At 36.7% G+C, this 8,104-nt stretch overlaps 1 long non-coding RNA gene across 1 annotated transcript; it reads right to left on the bottom strand.

The window, feature by feature from the left end:
* Positions 1-6,125: 6,125 nt before the first annotated feature.
* Positions 6,126-7,651, bottom strand: LOC128293349 (uncharacterized). Its single transcript, XR_008283534.1, has 2 exons — positions 7,508-7,651; positions 6,126-6,589 (listed from the first exon to the last, which is right to left on the bottom strand). It is a non-coding gene; the product is annotated as an uncharacterized LOC128293349 (long non-coding RNA).
* Positions 7,652-8,104: the final 453 nt, after the last annotated feature.

The raw sequence follows: 8,104 nt of genomic DNA on the forward strand, positions 1-8,104 counted from the left end.
TTAGCAAAAGAGAATCCAGTGCAGAACTCGAGATCAGGTAATACTGCGGCTCAGGGTAGACCATCGAGAAATGTGAGTAATACGAGTGGCAGTCAAAGAGGAAATAAAAATACAGCAAACAGTTCTGAGGCTCGCGCACCTGCCAGAGCCTATGCTATACGTGCACGAGAGGAGGCTTCATCCCCGGATGTTATTACTGGTACATTTACTCTTTATGATACTAATGTAATTGCATTGATTAATCCTGGTTCTACTCATTCTTATGTATGTGAGACATCAGTATCCAGTAAGACTCTACCTGTTGAGTCTACTGAGTTTGTGATTAGAGTGTCAAATCCCTTGGGCCGGTGTGTTATGGTTGATAAAGTGCGTAAGAATTGTCCCTTGATGGTTTGAGATCTGTGCTTTCCGATTGATTTAATGTTGCTGCCATTTGATGAGTTTGATATAATTCTGGGTATGGATTGGCTGACTTTACATGATGTTGTTGTGAACTGTAAAAGAAAGACCATTGATCTACGGAGCCAGAATGATGAAGTTATTCGGATTGAATCTAGCGATTTGTACGGTTTACCAGCAGTGATTTCTTCGATGCTAGCTCAGAAATATGTGAAAAAAGGGTGTGAAGCTTACTTTTCCTACGTGTTCGACAATAAAACGGCTGAAAGAAACATTGAATCCGTACCTGTTGTATGTGAGTATCCGGATGTGTTTCCAGAAGTGTTACCAGGTTTGCCACCTATTCGGGAAGTAGAGTTTGGTATTGAGTTAATACAGGGGACGACTTCGATATCCATAGCCCCGTACAGAATGACACCTACAGAATTAAAAGAATCGAAAGCTCAGTTGCAAGAATTGACTGATAGAGGTTTCGCGCGACTGAGTTTCTCTCCGTGGGTGCACCTGTGTTGTTTATGAAAAAGAAAGATGGAACCATGAGGATGTGCATTGATTATAGATAGCTTAATAAGGTGACTATAAAGAATAAGTATTTGTTGCCACGGATTGATGATCTGTTTGATCAACTAAAAGGGGCCACAGTATTTTCAAAAATAGATTTGAGATCAGGTTACTATCAGTTGTGAGTTAAAGATTCAGATGTACCAAAGACTGCTTTCAGAACGAGGTACAGACTTATGAGTTTTTAGTTATGCCATTCGCACTTACGAATGCACCTGCTGTAGTTGTGTTTATAGATGACATTTTGATCTACTCCCATGATGAAGCTAAACATACCGAACATTTGAGACTTGTGTTGGAGACATTGCGAGATAAGTGGCTGTATGCGAAATTTAGTAAATGTGAGTTCTGGTTAAGTGAAGTCAGTTTTCTGGGTCACGTGGTATCAGCATCAGGTATTCGGGTTGATCCGAGCAAAATATCAGCTATACTGGATTGGAAACCTCCAAGAATGTTTCAAGTTCAAGCTTTTCGGGACTTCTTTGGTTATTACAGACGCTTTGTGAAAGGTTTGTCTATGATTGCAGCTCTGATGACAAAGCTACTGTGGAAAGATGTTAAGTTCGAGTGGTCAGAGAAGTGTCAGAAAAGTTTTGATCAGTTGAAAGCCCTTTTGACCGAAGCTCTAGTGCTAGTTTAGACAGAATTGGGTAAAGAATTTGTTATTTACAGTGATGCATCTTTGAATGGTTTGGGTTGTGTTTTGATGCAGGAAGGCAATGTTATAGCTTATGCCTTGAGACAGTTGAAGCCACATGAAAAGAATTATCCGACGCATGACCTAGAATTGGCAGCCATTGTGTTCGCATTGAAGATTTGGCTTCACTATCTGTTCGACAAGAAATGTCATGTTTACTCTGATCATAAAAGCCTGAAATATTTGATGACTCAGAAAGATCTGAATTTGAGACAACTTCGATGGTTAGAATTGCTAAAAGACTACGAGCTTGTGATTGACTATCACCTAGGGAAAGGCCAACGTTGTTGCTGATGCTTTAAGCCAAAGTCACTGTTTGCCTTGTGAACAATGAATACGCACATAGCTATGTCAGATGATGGTTCGATAGTAGCTAAATTGAAAGCTAGACCGTTATTTGTTCAACAAATATGTGATGCCCAGAAGGTTGATAATGAATTGATCGCAAAACGAGTTCAGTGTGAGACGGATGTTGATTCAAAGTTTAGGGTTGATGCTGATGATTGTTTTAGATTTAGGGACCAGATATGTGTTCTGAGGAATACAGAGTTGATCCAAATGATTTTGAATGAAGCACATAGTAGTCGGTTATCTGTCCACCCAGGTAGTACAAAGATGTATAACGATCTGAAACAGCTTTATTGGTGGCAGGGTATGAAACGAGACATTTCTGACTTTGTTGCAAGATGTTTAGTCTATCAACAAGTAAAAGCTGATCATCAGGTGCCTTCAGGATTGCTTCAGCCTATCATGATACCTAAGTTGAAGTGGGATAGAGTTATGATGGATTTTGTATCTAGTTTACCATTGACACCGAGCAAGAAAGATGCAATTTGGGTTGTTGTTGATAGATTGACTAAATCAGCTCATTTTGTTTCGATACATACAGATTACTCACTTGATAAGCTAGCTGAATTGTATGTTTCTCATATTGTGAGATTACATGGTGTGCCTATATCCATTGTTTCGGATCGAGATCCGAGGTTTACATCGCAGTTTTGGAAGAAACTGCAAGATGCACTAGGTACGAAATTACATTTCAGTACTGCTTTCCATCCGCAAACAGATGGCCAGTCTGAGTGAATCATTCAGATACTTAAGGATATGTTTAGATATTGCATTCTCGAGTTCAAAGGTACGTGGGAACGATATCTACCTCTGATTGAATTCGCGTATAATAACAGTTATCAATCGAGTATCAAAATGGCATCTTATGAAGCTTTGTATGGTCGTAAATGTCGTACACCATTGTACTGGACTGAGCTCAGATAATTTGATCAGAGAAACTGAACAGAAAGTGAAAGTGATCCGTGAAAGTTTGAAAGCAGCATCGGATTGTCAGAAATCTTATGTGGACTTGAAACGTAAAGATATAGAGTTTCAAATTGGGAAAGTTTTCTTGAAAGTCTCACCATGAAAGAAAATACTCAGATTTGGTCGTAAAGGCAAATTGAGTCCGAGATTCATTGGGCCGTATGAAATTATAAAGCGTATTGGGCCAGTTGCTTACAGATTGCTGTTGCCACCTGAGTTGGAAAAGATACACAATGTATTCCACATTTCGATGCTTCGGAGGTATCAATCTGATCCTTCACATGTGATTAGTCCGTCTGAGATTGAAATTCAGCCTGATATGACCTACGAAGAAGAACCGATTCGCATTTTGACTCGTGAGGTTAAAGAGTTACGGAGTAAGAAGATTCTGTTAGTTAAAGTATTGTGGCATAAGCATGGAGTTGAGGAAGCAACATGGGAGCCAGAGGGTACAATGAGAGAACATTATCCGAGCCTTTTCACCAGTAAGATTTTCGGGGACAAAAATCCCTAAGGGGGAAGAGTTGTAACAGCCCGATTTAGATCATAATCAGAACGGTGGTTTCGAGACCACGAATCTGAGTCAGAAAATAATTTTTAAATTATTTTTTGTGTTTATTTTGTGTGAATTTATATCTGTGAAATTTTCGTGATTTAATTTTGTCGTTTAGGTGCCCGATTAAATAAAAGGACTTAATTGCATAAATTAAAAACTTGATAGTTTAAAGCATAAGGGCCAAATTGTTAGTGGCTTTCTAAGTTGGGACATTTATGTTGTAAATATCCCATTAATAAGTAAGTGGGACAGCATAAGATACATGTTACATGGTTTTTATATTATATTAGTAAAGGTATATAAGTAAATTAAATATTAAATTATATATGCTATATTATTATATAAAACATAAAATAAACAAAGCCATATTTGAGTGTTCATATGTTCTTGGTAGCCAAAACTAAACAAAATAAAAAGAAAAGAAAGCAAGCTAGGGTTCGGTCAATATTCAAGCCCATACAAGATTATTGATTGGTATAAAAAAATAATATACATCGTGTGAATATTGTCATTATTAACATCTTCATATTGTGGACATTCATCAACATTGTATCTAATTTGTATTTTATTATCCCATGCTCTATGTTATGTTTTTGTTTTATCTAGTTTAAATCACATCGTGTATTAAGCTTCAACATGCTTATCCAATATGGATTATCTTATTTTATTCCAAACAAAATAAATGCACATTGCTAAATGTTGTATTCGTTTTATTCAAAGTAAGGCAATATTTCACGTTTCGGGAATTCAAGAAATCGTACCCTAACTTACTGGGTTTCGATTTTCTTGTTAAATCTAAAAAGCCAAATATCCTTTTAGATTTCAAAATACACAAACTATTGATAAAGATTAAAGGAAAACTTGCTCCTGAAGATTTAAACGTCGCATCCTAACTTACTGGATGTGACACCTTACTATCTCAGGACGAGTAAGTCTTTGATTCTCGTTTCAACGTAATTCAGGCTTTTTAAAATTAGCATTCATGAGAAGGGATCGTATTTTAAAATTTATTTTAAAATCTTTTCAACTTTCGACATTAAGACGTTAATTAATCAATTAGGTACCAATTTTGGGCGTGACGAGGGTGCTAATCCTTCCTCTCATGTAACCGACTCCCGGATCCTTCTTCTCAATTTTCGTAGACCAAAATCATTTGTTTTAATAAATCGAAATATTTTATTGAAACGACTAAATTTTTAAGTGATTCGATCAAACCTAAATAAAAAGGATTGGTGGCGACTCCCATGTTTCTTTTTGTTTTCAAAACCAAAGTCGACCCCCATTCTTTCAAAAATATGGTTTCGACAATGATTTTGATTGAATTTTTTTTAGAGAACAAGAACAAATAATAACTTAACAAATGAAATAGAAGAACCTAGCTAGGTAATAAATGTAGCACCCCAAACCCGGCCCAGAAGTTATGGCCGGATCCAGCATGCCACATCAAAACGTAAAAAAAAAAAATTTCCATTCTAAGTCCAGAAAATCGTACTTGATGTTCAAAAGATTAATTCATTAAGGGTTAAAGTGAAAGGAAGCTATGCACCAGGTAGGAAACCAGAAAAGAGGTGGTGAGTCCATCGGACTGCTTAAGTACCAAGCTCCCTTCGGATCCAATCCTAGACTTGCATACCGCCATTGCCACTCCTTAACATCATGGATATTTCTAGGAAACCGATTTGATTAAGTCATTTTTAGGAAAAGTGATTAATTTTGGAAAAAACTTTCATTGCGGAAGCTTTGCTTGTTGTCGTGTTATTTTGAAATCAACTGTTGTTTTTGAAAACGCGCCCTAAAGCTATCCAATTTCAACAGTTAAAATAAATATTATCTATCTTAATAAAACATATAAAAACCATCAAAAATAAATAAGCGGCTTTATTACATTTAAAAGCCCAAAACCTCAAACGTAATTAAAAGGATGTCCAGTTCACCGAAGAAAATCAAACTTTCGAAGCGGGTGGCCACTCAATTCCCTCACGACTCCAAGCCCACTATGGTTGGGGATTTCTGCGTGGATGAAAATAAAAGGGGTGAGTTTGGGGAAACTCGGTGTGTAAGGAAAACCCATTCAAAGCCCAAGTCACTCAAGCCCATTCAGTATCAGGTTATCTTGGGCGAGCCCTTTCAGATTACAATAAACTAGGCCTTAGCCCCTTATTCAGATAATGATGGCCCATAGGCCCATTTCAAAATACATGCAACATCATAAACATATGCAAGCTCATTTGGGTAATAGTGGTACTGGGCGAGCCCTTTCAGACATACAATAAACCGGGCCTTAGCCCCTTATTCAGATAACAGTATGGCCCATAGGCCCATTTCAAAATACATGCAACATCAGTAAACATATGCAAGCCCATTTGGGGAGACTACTCAACCCACCAACCACTACACTCCACCCGTACCAGCCATACACTCCATGTGGGGAATAGCTCAACCCACCCAGCCCAATTTAACACTCCACATTGCGACCTTGCTGCTCAGTTATCGATAGAATTGAGGCAAAGCCTCCAAGATCGTGGACAAGCCACTTTCAGTACTTCCTCCGTCAATATCCCAATCCCATGCATCAGATAATAACAACATGGCATGCAGTAAATAACAACAGTCAAACATGCATTTAGGTCAATTTAACCCTAGGGGTATTTCGGTAATTTTGCACCTAGGGGTATAACAGTAATTTTCCATACATAGGGGTATTATAGTAATTTAGCTGCTTTTAGGGTTTTTCATGCATATTCCTACTTTTCACGTACTAACAGAATCACGTACCGAGGGTTCTTACCGAATTGGACCTGTTGGCCCATCATTCCAATTTTGGCCCATTAAGCCCAAAAATATCGAGGGCACAGAAATCATGCACTTTGCAGTCCAAATTTTGCAGCTTACCAAAAACATTAATCGATTTACCTCACGAGCATTCGCACACTCGCAAATCTACAAAATACCGATTTTCGGCATTTCGGCTTTTCGACTTTTGCCAATCTAGACTAAGAAAGAGGGTGTTAGTTACACACCTGTTTGCGACGATATGCTAACGAGATCCACACACGAACCGCCTACAATTGGATTACTAACACGTTAATCTAACTATTCAAATACAAACTACATATTAACCCCTTACAATATTCGGCCAACCACACCTACAGATCATAGTAAGCTTATAAGAAATCAATAAGCAACTTATTAACAAATTTTTGTCAATGTTTACCACATAATCATAATTTCACTGCAAGCTGTCTTCCTGAGCAACAGTCACTAAATCATTTATAAATGGAGCTACGAAACTCCAAATCAAGTTCCATTAATTTTCCTTGAAAATAGACTCATATATCTTCTATCCATAAAATTTTCAGAATTTTTGGTTTAGCCAATCAATACCAGATTTTTCTCAAAGTTTCCCATGTTTCACTGTTTGACTAATCTGACCACTCTTCATTACGAATCAAATTTCTCATTGTACAGAATTCAAAATATGTTCTTGTTTATTTCATTAGAAACTAGACTCAATAATCTTTAATCACATAATTTATTCAGCTTCTAATTCATCTCCCACAATTTATGGTGATTTTCCAAAGTCACGTTACTGCTGCTGTCCCAAGTAGATTTATTACCAAATCACTCTTTCATACACCTATCTTGCATGCATGTTATTTAAACATGTATATCACCAATCAATCATCACATATCTATGATTTTACTTAATTATAATCTCCATTTCATCATTTTAAAGCACAACATGTTAGCCGATTTTTCCCTTTAGCATCTAAGGCACATGCATGTTCATTTGTTTGGCTCAACTTCACCTATCTTCCATTTTTCATCAAAAGAACATGAAACAACAACCATTTCCTTCATTTTAATTCATGACTAAATGCTCACAACACAACTAAAAATCAAAATATACTTCAAGAGTTAAGGTAGAATCAAGAAGAACTCATGAACCTCAAAATAGAAGCAAGGTACCAAGAACTTACCTTCAATTTTCCTCCTCCTAATGACCGAATACTCAAGAGCTTTCTCCTCTCCTTTCTCTTCTCTAACTTTCAGTTATGATGAACAAAGATGGACAAAACTTTGTTCTTTTCACCCCTTTTTCTTTTAATAAAACTTCATATTTCATCCATTTAATTCTTTAATACAAAAGACATGATATTCTTATCATGAAACATTTACCTAACCCATTATCATGAAACATTTACCTAACCCATTATCATGGAACATTTACCTAACCTATTATCATGAAACATTTACCTAACCCATTATCATGGAACATTTACCTAACCTATTATCAATTTGTATCAATTTGTACCATAAATTATGGATATCAAGTGTACATTTTGTCTACAACAACATGATGGTTGGCCACTTCATGTAAAAAGGGAGGTTTATCATGCAAATCCTCCTATTTTGCACTCCTATTTATTTGGCCACTTCAATTTAGCCTATAGCATTTTCAAACATTTTCACATAGGCCCTATTTCATAATTTCACTCACAAATGACAAAATCAAAGCATGAAATTTTGTCAACATTCACAGAATTCCCGAAAATTGGGGCGTTACAATAAATCAA

This window comes from Gossypium arboreum, chromosome 5 (genome assembly GCF_025698485.1).
Source record: "Gossypium arboreum isolate Shixiya-1 chromosome 5, ASM2569848v2, whole genome shotgun sequence".
Taxonomy (NCBI): Eukaryota; Viridiplantae; Streptophyta; class Magnoliopsida; order Malvales; family Malvaceae; genus Gossypium; species Gossypium arboreum.